This window comes from Cricetulus griseus (genome assembly GCF_003668045.3).
Source record: "Cricetulus griseus strain 17A/GY chromosome 1 unlocalized genomic scaffold, alternate assembly CriGri-PICRH-1.0 chr1_0, whole genome shotgun sequence".
NCBI lineage: Eukaryota > Metazoa > Chordata > Mammalia > Rodentia > Cricetidae > Cricetulus > Cricetulus griseus.
This window is the reverse complement of record NW_023276806.1, coordinates 259706744-259720509: the sequence shown is the minus strand read 5'-3', so window position 1 is coordinate 259720509 and position 13766 is coordinate 259706744.

Below are 13766 nucleotides of genomic sequence, written 5' to 3'. Positions count from 1 at the left end.
CCACTGTGCCCTTTAGCTTGATCAGAGATCACCCCCTACACCCATGGTCACCCAGTCGCCAGCAGTCCCTGGGCTGAGGGCTGTGGCTGTGATCTGCAGGGCTGGGAAACCAGCTTCCCAGCCCTGCAGTAAAGGCCACCCTCACTTAATTGGAATCGGAAGTGGGGAAAGTTCCTTCCCCTGTTGGCTGTGCATTCCTGGAAGGGCAGGGAAGGCTGCTTCCCTGCCACCTGGAGTGGAAGGGGGAAGCCTAATTTCTGCTTTTGAAGCTGAGGGAAGATTGCCCAGTCCACTATCTGTTGGGTGCAGCACTTCCCTTACCCCCTCCCTCACGCCCCCAGCCAGTCAGCCAGCCAGCCAGCCAGCCAGCCAACACACACACACACACACACACACACACACACACACACACACACAGTTTTGCTATTTTTCCATGGGGCTGAGGGCGTATGGAAATCCTGAGGAGAGAGAATTTCAGATTTCGTTACCCTCTGGATACAATTCTCTGGGGCTTTCCCTGTGGGAACAGCTGGAGGAGAGGCTCTGAGTTTGTTGCTCTTGGAAGCCGCTGTCAAACCGCTGGAGAAGGCCCGTATTGTTTGTCTTAAGTGGATTTCCAGCCACATATGGTTTGTCTGCTGGTGTCTGGTTTGTGCTCGCTGAGAATGCCTGGGGTTCCCTGTCCTATGGGCCTGAGAAGAGTCAGTCGAATCAACCAGCCAGGTCAATGCCTTTTCTTTCCCTCACTTGGCCTTTTCTGGTCTCTACCTGGTGGACAGCGATTGGCCTTGCCAAGTCCTCCAGAGTTTTTGGAGTCCAGACCAGGGATGAAGTCAGGGACTTCCAAAAGCAGCATGCATTAGAGCCATGGTTACCCTCACTCACCCTCAGCTGTTAGCACTAGGAGAGCCCCAGAAGCAGTGACCCATAAGCCCAGTGGGTGGAGGAAGCTCAGAATGCCTGCTGTGCGTACTCTGGTGACTGTCATGAGGTGAAGGAAGTGGCCACCTCCACCCACAGACAGTCCAGCCCCCAAATCACCTCGATAGTTCTAATGCACCCAGGCTGTCTGGAATCCCCTGCCCACTCCCCTAGTGCAATTAAGGTCCTCTAGACAAAGCTTGACACCTTGAGAATTACTTAAAGGTGACAAGTATGAAGGTGATGGCATGCAGGACTTTAAGGTGGGGTCTGACACTACTGGATGGTCACAGCTAGTCACCTGATTTGCAGTTGAGATCTTATGTCCTCAGAAAATCAATCTGGTGTTTGTTGTCAAATGAGCCAACACTATTTGAACTGATGGGCAGCCTGCTGTTAGGGCCACCGTGTGCCACCGTGCAGCCTGGCATGGAGAACTCCATGTGGCAGACAGCTTCCTTGTTCCCCAGATCCTGCTGTCAGCTGGCCTAAGTCTCCTGGAATGGGCTCCCTTAAGATCAGGTGTTTGTCTCCAGTGCAGCTGACCTGCAGCTTGGAGGGTGTGGCTCTGTGTGTCTGCTAATTTGGGTGCTGGGCACCAGGCAAGCTGGCCCTTCCAAAGCCTGGCTGACTCTGTAGTCAGAATAACAATCACTTCTAATCTGATTTTGCATCATGCAGCTTTCCTCTCAGGAGACAGAGCAGACCTCTGAACAGACACTTAATCACCGAGGCAGCAACTGCTACCCAAAGGGGAACACTTGCCCCCTCCCCTGTTCCCTGTGGGGCTACGATGGTTTGTCCTTCACCATAACTCCTGCTAAATTCAGAACTGTTCCAGGAACTCTGGGTACAAGGTATGGGAATGAGCAAAATTACCAAAATCCCTGCAGGAGAAGGGCTGGCATTTCAGAGGGTAAGACTAGATGAGGCAGATGAACAAATGTAAACATGGAGTATTGAATAATATCTAGTGCCAAGGAGAAAAGTCATTGGGGGACAGGGATAAAATGTGGGACACAGGAACTGGGCTTAAAGGCTCATTGCGTGAGCTGGTGACCTGAGTGAGGATCTTCCAGCCAACAGTGGCCAGACTCCACGATCTTGCTCAGGAGGCCAGGAGGGCTAGATGGAGGACACCGCAGTGGTTCAAGTGGTTCAGACAGGTTCAAGGGGAAGCCCCAGTGAGTCTCACAGGTGACTCCAGGTTGCTGTGTGTCTATTGAATGCAGCCTCATGGGACATTTGCAGAAGAGGGATGTACCAGGTCTACCCTGGCTGTTGAGGGGATAGTGAAGACTGTCAAGCAGGGTCACAAGTTGGGAGGGTCATTGTCACAAAGCATGATGGCCATTTGGACCATGGTAAGGGAGTAGGGTTCTACAGAGAAACAGAGCCAATAGAAGATTGTATATTATATATGATATACACAAATAGTATGTAATTGAGAGATATCTTGTGCATGTATATACCTTAACATACGTTGTGCCTGATAAACCTATCATTAATTGGAAATATTTTAAGTTACACATACCTGTCAGTTACCTAACATGTACATTATAGCATTGGCATTTCCCTCTTTAGGGTCTTGGAGCATTGTGGTTACAATTTCTGCCTAGCTTTGAGACTAAGACTGATTCATACAGCCTGTCATCAGCACAGGGAAAGATCTGAAGGACAGTTTCTCTTGAATGCATGTGACTTTGTCGCTGTGATAAGGAAAACGCTTAAGTTGAGCTATCATCTAAGTTCAGGAGCATTGCTACTACAACAGGTGTTGGCTCAAGTGATTGGCAGCGGGATGGAGACCTCCGAGGGCCAGTGCTGGTGCCTGTTTCTAGTTTAAGTCTGAAGCTTGAGAGCCCAGAGAGCTGCTGGCTGGTGTGCATCCCAAGGTTAAGGGCAGATAACACCTGGCTTAAGCAGGCTGGAGCAACAAAATCCTTCTGTCCCTAGATCTCTGTCCTGTTACCTGTTAGATCAGATGAAGCCCACCAGCATGGAGGTGGACAGCCATCAAATTTAACTTTACCCAGAATTCCATGTAAGACGTCCAGGATAAGACATCTTGCCCCAGCAGACTGACCCATAGAAATAACCCTCCTGGGGTGGGAAGTGATTTGTGTCCATGTCCAATGTCTCCATGCCAACTGGCTTCATGGGTGGCCATGATTTCTCCTTTCTGTCATCCTTTCTCTTTGTTTTGCCTGCACCAGTGCTCAGGCCTTAGCATCCCTTGGTTAAGGCAAGGAAGAGCTGGCTTCTTTTCACTGTCCATGGCAGCCTGGGGCTCCTAGTGTCCTGACTCACCCCAGTGGATGCAGCCCACGTGAGTGACTCAGAATCAAAACAAAAATGGAAGAAACCATCTGCTCCTGCCAGGTGGCCTGGGGGGCCAAGTAGAGGCCAGGACCTGTCCACCTGCCTCTTAGGTTGGCCTTGGATCTTTTGGGAAGTCGGTAACTGTTTTTTGTTTGTTTGTTTGTTTTTTAAGATTTTATTTATTTATTATGTATACAACATTCTGTTTCCATGTATATCTGCACACCAGAAGAGGGCACCAGATCTCATAAAGGATGGTTGTGAGCCACCATGTGGTTTCTGGGAATTGAACTCAGGACCTCTGGAAGAGCAGTAGGTGCTCTTAACCTCAGAGCCATCTCTCCATCCCCCATCTTGGTAACTGTTTTAGTTAGGGTTAATTTTGCTGTGAGGAAATACCATGACCAAGAGCAGCATGGGAGGAGAGGGCTTATTTTGTTTACAGTTCCATATCAAACAGCATCATCAAAGGAAGTCATGAACTTTGATGAAGCAGGACAGGAACCTGGAGGCAGGAGCTGATGTGGAGGACATGGAGGGTGCTGCTTGCTGGTTTGCTCTTCATGGCTTGCTCAGCCTGCTTTCTCATAGCACCCAGGATCACCAGCCCAGGGGTGGCATCCCTCACAATCATTAATTGAGAAAATGCCCCACAGGCTTACCTGCAGCCCAAGCTTATGAAGGCATCTTCTCAATTGAGGTTCCCTCCTCTCAGATGACTCTAGTTTGTGTCAAGTTAAAAACCACCAGGGACAGTGACTGAACTCAGTCAAAAGGAGTGTTAAATAGAGGGGCCTTCTCAGGTGTGTGGGATCCTGAATGTATGTCATCCTCCAGGAAGGTTGTGGGAAAGGGGAGCCTGGGAGCCAGGGCAGGGCTGACCTCCTTCCCAAGCCTCTGAAGAAGTTGTAGTTTCTTCTGGTAGCTTCTGATATCCTTTAGCGGAGTTCACTCTGTCACTGTCAAAATGATCCTTTAGACTTTTTCCATAGTAAGGCTTCAAACAGCAACAGAAGAGGGAGGAGCCAAGACAGGGCTGGGGGAGGAGTTTTCCGGCCCCTGGTTTCCATGCTCACACCAGCTCCCCATCTTCACCAAGAAGCAAAGTCATAGTGAGGTAAGACAGAAGCCTTCACGGCAGCAGCACCCTTCCTTGGTGCTGGGGGACTGGGAAGGAAGGCTTGAATATTCGGAGAAAATCTACAGGGCTTCCCCAGTGTGGGTGAACCAGCAGCATTTACTCAGGGCCAGCGGCTCCCAATGGCCAGCTTGTCTCTGGATAGTCTGAACACTGGGACAGCAGGCTGCAGTGGTGTCCTTCTGTCTGTCCTTCCTCAAGTCTAGCCAGTGTTTCTCATGACTATTCTGAAAGGAGGGTAGCTGTTTTCTTTCTTTTTTTTTTTAAAGATTTTATTTATTATTTATTATGCATACAACATTCTGCTTCCATGTATATCTGCACACCAGAAGAGGGCACCAGATCTCATAACGGATGGTTGTGAGCCACCATGTGGTTGCTGGGAATTGAACTCAGGACCTCTGGAAGAGCAGTTGGTGCTCTTAACCTCTGAGCCATCTCTCCAGCCCGAGGGTAGCTGTTTTCTATACTATGTCTTTGATCATATCGATTTCTCAAGCAAAGTGTATAGTCAGCTCTTGTTTACTATGGATATGTCCCCGGGGAGGTCCCTGGGGAGGGACAGGAGCCTATGGACACATGCAGACACACTGGCTGAGGTTAGGATGTGTCATCTTTTTAGAGGAATCTGCTGGCACAGAAGCAGTGGACTTGAACACCAACCCTAAACTGCACAGAGCATGAGAGATGAGTCGGCTCAGTCAGTAAAGTGCTGGGGGCTTAAGTTCAAGACCAAGAGTTCATGTGGGAAAAAAAAAGCCAGGCATGTCAGTAAGGGACTGTAATCCTGGACCTTGGGAGGCAGAGAGGGGGAGTGGGGAAAGATGGAGAGAAGGAGAGAGAGGATGAGAGAGGGAGGGTGGAAAGGAGAGAGAGAGAGAGAGAGAGAGAGAGAGAGAGAGAGAGAGAGAGAGATCCAGCCCAATAAATTTTTTCAAAGCAACAAGGCAGACAGTACCCAAAGAATGGTGCCCTAGATTGTCATTTGCTGTCTATATAAACCTGTACACACACTCGGGCACTCATCTGCAAGCACACAGAAGGCACTAGAGAAGGTTGTGCCCTTTGACCTGACTTGCCCTAAACAGTGATGCTGTGTGGGAAGACCTGTGTAAACCTTGGGCTTGATCTACACACTCAGTGACAGCCCTTTGTGGCCTCGATTACCACAAATCATGGCCAGCCATAAACACCTCAGATAAGACAAAGTCCCTCCCAGGTCTGGACCTGCCCAGTTGCTCTCTGTGAGTCCTTGATACCTTGGGCTCTTGTCTATGCAACTAGTTCCCTGGTGCTGGGTATGTGAATTCCCTCGCTATGGTGATGTGCTTGTGTGCGTGCGCATGCTCTGTGTTACATGTGTGGTCTTGCTTTCCTCCTCTTCTTCCTCCCTCTCCCCCTCCATCCTGGTCTTGCTGTTGCCCAAGCTGACCTCAAATCTCAGTTGTTCCCTGTCCACGATGGGATTATAGGCCTGGTTCCTGTTGCTATTCCCAAAAACTGGTCTTGGAAATAGATTTGTAAACCAGGCAGTGTGGGGCATGCCTTTAATCTCAGAGCTCAGGAGGCAGAAGCAGGCAGATCTCTGAGTTTGAGGTCAGCCTAGTGGTCTACAGAGTTAGTTCCAAGGCAGCCAGGGTTACACAGAGAAATTCTGTCTTGGAAAAACAAATGTTTCCTTTTTACACTTTGTATGTGTGCAAGAGCATATGTGTGTATGTGGCATATGTGTGTGTTGATGCGTGCTCATGTATGTGGAGATGTGTGAGTGTGGTTAGCCACATCACATCTTACTTAGCTGCCCTCCACCTTATTGTCAACCCTGCTCACCCTAGGAAGGCACAGGGTTGCAGGGCAGACCACAGCAAAAGGCAGAACCCTGGGAATGATTGAACCAGGAGCTCACCGAGCTGGGCCAAGTGGCCAGCGAGCCCCAGGGATGCTCCTGTCTCTCCCTCCCTGGTGGTAGAATTACAGGTACACAGTACCATGCCTGGCTTTCACGTGGGTACCTGGTATCAAACTCAAGAATTCATGCTTTGGTGGCAGGCACTTTACCAACTGGACTGTGCCCACAGCTCTGCTTGTTAACTCCTGTGTTTTGGATGAAGGCACGCTTCATGTTTTTTAAATTTTTGCCAAACTACCCTCTGAAATGACTAAATTTATCATCATGCTATGAGCATATAATGTCAGGTACCTTTTGACACACTTCCAGCAAAATTAAATGCGCTCAGTGTCCCTTTCCTGCCCTGCCAGGAAAAGACAGAGACTAGCCTTGTGCTTCCGGGCCTCTTGTGTTTTTCTAGTGAATTAATGCACGTTGCTGCTTATTCTGCCTTAAGGTCCTTATGCTATTGATTGTTATTCCTTATGTAGAGGTGATGGTGGCCCTTGGACTGTTAGATGTTTACAAATACTTCTTAGCATCATTGACTGTTAACTTTACAATCTATTCATAAAGTGATGGTGTATATTTAAGCCGGCAAACCTGAACCACTCACCCTGAAGCCTTTCTGGATTTCTCATCAGCTTTAAAAGACAGTGCCCGTTAGAGTAGGGAATTGAAAAAGAAAGGAAAGAAATGACCCACATTTTCAGTGGATTTGGCTAATGGACCTGGCAGCTCTGCAGAAGCAATGTCAAGGGCGATAATTATGCTGAGTGCTTGGGACAAGCGGGGATGTCAGTGGGACACAGCAGGCTATATCAGGCCAGCTATTCATCCAGCCCAACGCAGTCGGCTAGGCTTTTAGAGACCCAGCAGAGGTGAGCTGGCTTGCAGTGGGAAGAAGACAAAACGTTTAAGTTTAGAGAGTTAAGTGTCTACTTTAGGAAATATTTCAGAGTTGCTGTTTAGTGCAATGAGGTATTTTTGTCACAAAATCAAGCAAAGGCTTTGGCTTCCACCTTAGAAGTGGCTGATGGGAAAGAGCAGAACCGGACTGATGCAGAGAAGCCTAGTGCCCCCTGGGGGTCAAGATGAATATTCCATCCTTTCTCAGCTTTGTGAAGCCATGATACTCAGGGGCAGCCTCAACCACTTACTTTGCATGTCCCTGAACACCAGGTCAGGGACTCTTTCCTCTGGCCCTTTGCTTCCCTTGCTCACAGGTCCTCATGCAACACATCCCCAGAGTTCTGCCTTTTGCTGTGGTCTGCCCTGCAACCCTGTGCCTTCCTAAGGTGACTAGGGTTGGCACACCTGACTGCCCATCACTTCCTATGGCGACTCACTTGGCCTCTATCCTGTGGTCCTTCTAGCCTCATCCCTGTCTTCTTGACTTCAGACATCGTTTCGTCTTAGCAGACTGTCCTTTTCTCCCCAGTTGCTTCGCTCTCTACTATCGTTAAAGGACCACCTAGGAAGGAGGGGGTGATCTCAGAGTGTCAACCCTAGAAAAGAACTAAGGGTAACTGGAGAATGCTGAAAGCAGAAGAAATGGCCTCTTCCCAGGGGAAAAAAACCCAGTTGGTTACCCCCAAATACCAAGTGGTCAGCTCTGACTGGGATAATATGGGCTGAGCAGACTTATTTATGTATTTAGGTGTGTGTGTGTGTGTGTGTGTGTGTGTGTGTGTGTGTGTGTGTGTGTGTGTGTGTGTAACAGCAACTAAAGAAAAAAAGGCCATGAATTTTAGAGAGAGCAAGGGGGTGCAATGGGAGGGGTTGGCTGAAGAAAAGAAAGGCTGAAATTACATTATGGTTTCAAATGATCAAAAATGCAGTTTTTAAAAAGCACCCACTACATAGCCAGTTATTCCCAGCTCTCTGGAGTGGGATAAGGCAATCTTCCCAGGTCCCCAGGATTCTGTCCCTTCTGGTCCTCAGGCCTCATTTGTCAGTGGGAAAGACAAGTGATCCAGAGTGTTCTGAGTGATGGAGAAGAGAGATGTTACAGATCCCTCTGCCCAGGGCCTGAGACCAGGTCACTGGCTCCACTAAAGAGTTTGACTGACAGCTACCCTGGAGGCACCTCAGGGTCTTTAGCAGTAGGTAACCCTCTGATTCTCTCTGGAGTAGCTGTTGGGGCATGACAGCCATTAGGCTGCCATCTTGTGCGGGCCTCTGGCTGGTCTTGGGAAGTGAGGCATTGGATGCTCCATTCTTAGCATCCTCAGCATCATACTTCTGAAGACGATTCTGTATGCAGCTTAAATCCAAGTATGTGTCAAGGCCAACCCAGGATCCAGGAGAAGCCCCTGGTTGGTCAATATACTGCATCAGCCATCACAGTGGGACTAGCAGGCAAAGGATCTCATTTCCAAAAGACAGCTGGAATCCTCGTTCTCTCAAACAGCACTGGCCTATGCCTCCAATACTTCTTGCCACTCCAATTTAACTAAGATTTCTTCAAGAGGAAGAAGGCATGCCTCCTTTGTCTGGACGACTTCTACTCTACCAGAATGTGTCAAACACCATCACCACAGTTTGTGTGTATTTGAGTGTGAGAAACTCTTAGCCATGTATCTTGGACATGAGTGATTTATTTCTAACCCTGTCCATGGGTTCTGAAGGCATCTTGATGGGGTCTCCAGGAATCTGTGCCAATCATAAGGCAGAGCCTCTGACCCCTCCCAGCAGGAGCTGCCTGCTGCCTTCATCCCTTACAAAACAAGCAAAGAAACCAAATGCTCGCCTGCGTGAGATGGGAGGAAGGGTTATAGTTTGCAAGCTACCGGATGATAGAAGACACAGATTGTAGTCACAACTCTCTCTCTCTCTCTCTCTCTCTCTCTCTCTCTCTCTCTCTCTCTCTCTCTCTCTCTCCCTCCCCTCTCTCTCCCTTTCTCCTCTCCTTGTCTCTTGGGTGCTGCTGCTATTTGTTCCTACAAGTCATTAGGTTGTGAGAGCCACATGGAGCAGGGGTCACCCGGGCCTATACAGCAAGTCCCTTGAGCAGACAGACTCTCTGTGGGCCATCCCCATTGGGTGTCTTCCATCATCAAGTTGTGACCAAAGCCACTGATCCTAGGTGCAACCTGAGGAACTCTCTCCCTCCTCTGCTGACCTTTCACCCAGAGGCCTCATCACCTGTGGACCTCTCATCTGGGTCCTCCCTTCCTCTGCTCCCAGCGAAGGGAACTCTGAATTGTGCTACAAAATAATAGGGCCAACTTAAAGGTGGATGGTAGGCCCTGCAAGACCTGTGTCCACCCCACCAAACAATAACAAATGTTGGCAGAGAAAGCCAGGAGCCAGACCAGAATCTGAGGCAGGAACCAGCCAGGCAAGAGAGTCAGCAAAGAGGCAGGCCAGGCCACTTCCTCTATTAACTCTGTCACCTGCTGTGGTTCCAGAGACCCCTAGTAAGCCACAGTCCAAAATATTAAATGGAGATTTCTAGAGCTATACAATTTGCAAATTCATGAAGTTTAGAATAACTTCTACTATGATACATTTCTATAATTACTTTATTATTACTTGTTGGTGTGAATTGCTTCCTAATTAATTTTTGTTGCCGGTGAGTATGGATGGAGGGTGGGAAGAATGCTAAATTTAAAGTTGGTACTATTTTGTGGTCCCTAGCATGTGAGTCTTGGACAATATCCTCCAGGGCCAAGAGCATGTTCACTAGCCCTAAGCTCAAATACACAATGTGACAGGCATTGTCTCTAACAGCTGCCTGCAAGAACTCTGCCACTAAATACAATAGACAGAGGACAGCTATGGAGTTCATTGTCCAGTTACTCCTGGGCATGGGGCCAGTGTGACCCAGTGAGACTCCATTGGGGAAAGCTGATTTTCCTGTCGCCAGTTGTACTAATTGCAGACAGTTTCTTGGTTAGGGGTGGGAGCCACGCCCACTTCTCCATCTCAGTGCTGAGACACCCACGAGGCTTGAACCTGTGCAGGTCTCGTGTGTGCTTCCAGAGTCTCTGTGAGTTCATATGTGTCTGGAAGACACTGTTTGTGTGAGGTCTTCCATCCCCCACCCCTGGCTCCTACAATCTTTTCACCTCCTTTTCTGTATAGATCACTGAGCCCTTAGGTTAGGGATTGAACGAAGAAATCCCATGCAAGACTGTGTTGACAGAAGTTTCTGTCTTGCTCAGTCCTGAAGCTGTTTAGCCCCAAATAAACACAGAGGCTTGTATTAATTATAAGCTATTTGGCAGATGGCCCAGGTCTCTTATTGGCTAGCTCTCTCTCAATTATTTTATTTATTTATTGGTTTTTCAAGACAGGGTTTCTCTGTGTAGCTTTGGAGCCTATCCTGGTACTCGCTCTGGAGACAAGGCTGGCCTCAAACTCACAGAGATCCGCCTGCCTCTGCCTCCTGAGTGCTGGGATTAAAGGTGTGCGCCACCAATGCCAGGCTCTCTCTCTCTCTCTCAATTATTAACCGATTTCTATTGATCTATGTATCTCCACGTGGTCTTGGCTTACCTGAGAATGCTTGGGTGTCCTATCTTCCCAGTAGATACAAGGAGTCTCTCTGGTGACTCACTCTCTGCATTCCTCTTCCCAGCCTTCTCTTAGTCTGGTAGTCCTGCCTATACTTCCTGTCTGGCTACATCCTGCCTGTCCATTGGCCGAAACAGCTTTATTCATTAACCAATTGGAGAAACATACATTCACAGCATACAGAAGGACACGTCCTATCAGGGCTGGGTGCTGCAAAGTCTCTCATTCTCTATGCATTGTCTCTATGTTAACTCTCACACACTGCAAGAAGCAGCTCCTCTGATATGAGTTGAGCAAGGCACTGATCTATGGGTATAGCAATATGTCATTAGGAGTCACTTTATTGCTATGTCCCTTTAGCAGAATAGTTGTGTTAGGTTTTCTGCCTATGACCAGCCTAGTCTCAGGTTCTTGGCCACTTTGGCAGTGTTGGGTATGGGCCTCAAGTTCAATTTTTTTTTTTTAAGTGGTTGGTTACTCTCATAACATTTGTACCACACCAGTACATCTTGCAGGCCAGTCACTACAGTTGCTGGGTGATATTGATGGTAACCTTCCCCCTCCATCATCATGAAGAGTACCTTCCAGTCAGTAGGGGTAAAGCTTCTAGTTCAGCTTGACTTCTCCACGTTTGATGACAGAGGAAGTGCTGTCTTACCATCAGGTTGTTGAAAGCAACCAATAGACTTGGCAATAGTCTGTTATATTTCCAGGTGTGTGGGAGGTGGTCCTTGGAACCCTTCTGGCCAATGACTCATCAAGATATAGCCCATTCCTGGCACTAGAGGTTTTATTTAGTGGTATAGGATGTCTTGTTGGGGGCATTGCCTCCCCTATTATGTGGTGATTTCATTTAGATTTTATTTTATGTATATATTTTCGGAAGTTCCTATAGTAGTATGTTTCCATATGATTTTTAAGGAAGGCTTTAGTGTTAGTTTTTCCTTCCTGTAGTCCCTTCTTTACCCTTCTTTCCCAGGCCCCTCTATTTAATTCCCCTATTTTAGTTTCCCTCTTATTGCTCCATAACACTATATTCTATTTCCTCTTCCCTGGGAGATCCTCTCCTCCCCACTGGTCCCTTACTGAGTATGTAACCTCTGTGGTTGTTTGGATTGTGGCACACATATGGAAAGCTTGAAGACTAATATCTATATATAAGAGAAAACAGACAATATATAACTTTTTGGGATCTCACTCTGAATGATTTTTTTCTAGATTTACCAACAAGTTTCATAATTTCATTTTTTAATAGATGGATAATATTTCATTGTACAAATGTACTACCTTTTCACTAGAATTCGTCAGTTGATGGATATTTAGGCTGTTTCTATTTGTGGCTATTATGAATGGAGCAGCAATGGTCATGGACGAGCAAGTGTCTCTGTGGTAGGATGTAGGGTCCTTTGGGTAAATGCCCAAGAATGATACAGCTGGATCTTGAGGTAGATCAATTCCTGGCTTCCTGAGGAACTGCCGAACTGATTTCCATAGTGGCAGTACAAGTTTTCACTCCCACCAGCAATGAATAAATGTTCCCCTTAATCCATATCCTTGCCAGCATGAGCTGTCACTTGTTTTATTCATCTTGGCCATTCTGACTGGGGTAAGAAATCTCCAAGTAGTTTTAATTTTCATTTCCACGATGACTAAGGATGTTGAATATTTCTTTAAGTGTTTCTCAGCCATTTGTGCTTCATCTTATGAGAACTCTCTATTTAGTCCTGTACCCCATTTTTAATTAGGTTATTTGCTTTCTTTTCTTTCTTTCCTTTATTTTTTATTTTTATTTTTATTTTTTTTTTGAGACCAGGTGTCTCTGTGTACCTTTGGCTATCTTAAAACTCTTTCTGTAGACCAGGGTGGCCTTGAACTCACAGAGATCCACCTGCCTTTGCCTCCCTGGTGCTGGAATTAAAGGTGTGTGCCACCACCGCCCAGCTCATTATTTGGTTTCTTGGTGTTTAGTTTTTAAAAGTTCTTTATATATTATAGATAGCAACCCTCTATCGGATGTATAACTGGTAAAGACCTTTTCCTATTCTGTAGGTTGCCACTCTGCCCAGTGGTGACCTTTGCCATACAGAAACTTTTCAGCTTCATGAGGTTCCATTTATTATTTATTATTATTATTATTATTGGTTTTTTTCGAGACAGGGTTTCTCTGTGTAGCTTTGGAGCCTATCCTGGCACTTGCTCTGGAGACCAGGCTGGCCTCGAACTCACAGAGATCTGCCTGCCTCTGCCTCCCGAGTGCTGGGATTAAAGGCGTGCACCACCAACGCCCGGCTAGGTTCCATTTATTAATTGTTGGTCTTAGCGTCTGTGCTATCTGTATTCTGTCCAGAAAATCCCTTGGGCATAAATGTTCTAGACAGTGGGATACCAGCATCTGGGGAGAGTCTTTGTAAAGAAGGCTATCAATGGAGGCAATGAGTCAGGGCAGAAAAGGCCAGAGGCAACTAGAGCTGGGCCAGGTAATGGGGACAGAAGCAGAGAGCAGCCAAAGGGAAGGTAGACTAGTGTTCACAGCACTTGGGATTCTGTTCTAGATGCAACAAGAGCCACTGGGGGATGAAAATCTGGGAAGTCACCTGAGTTGATACACCACACAGGACAGGCACACAGAAGGCCCATGGAGAGGGGGCTGGGCCAACAGACTTAGGAACGAGGTTGGGGCAGGGTCTGAATCCAGTGTTCACTTGCTGAGTGTCACTGAATAAATGGCTCCACAATCCTGGACCTCAATATTCTTGTCTGTACAGTGGGACCATAGAGTCTTTGAAGGACTTGAAAGATTAACCAAGACAGCCACACAGGGATGGGATACTGTTTCCCTACAAAAGCACACAAATACTGTTGCCATGGTGTGTAGGTTTAAAGATTGCTTGAGAGACTCCTTTAGAGCAAGCAAATGACAAGAAAACTGCCCCTGGAACTGGAGATCTCAGCACTCCCCCCCCCCCCGCCACCCCT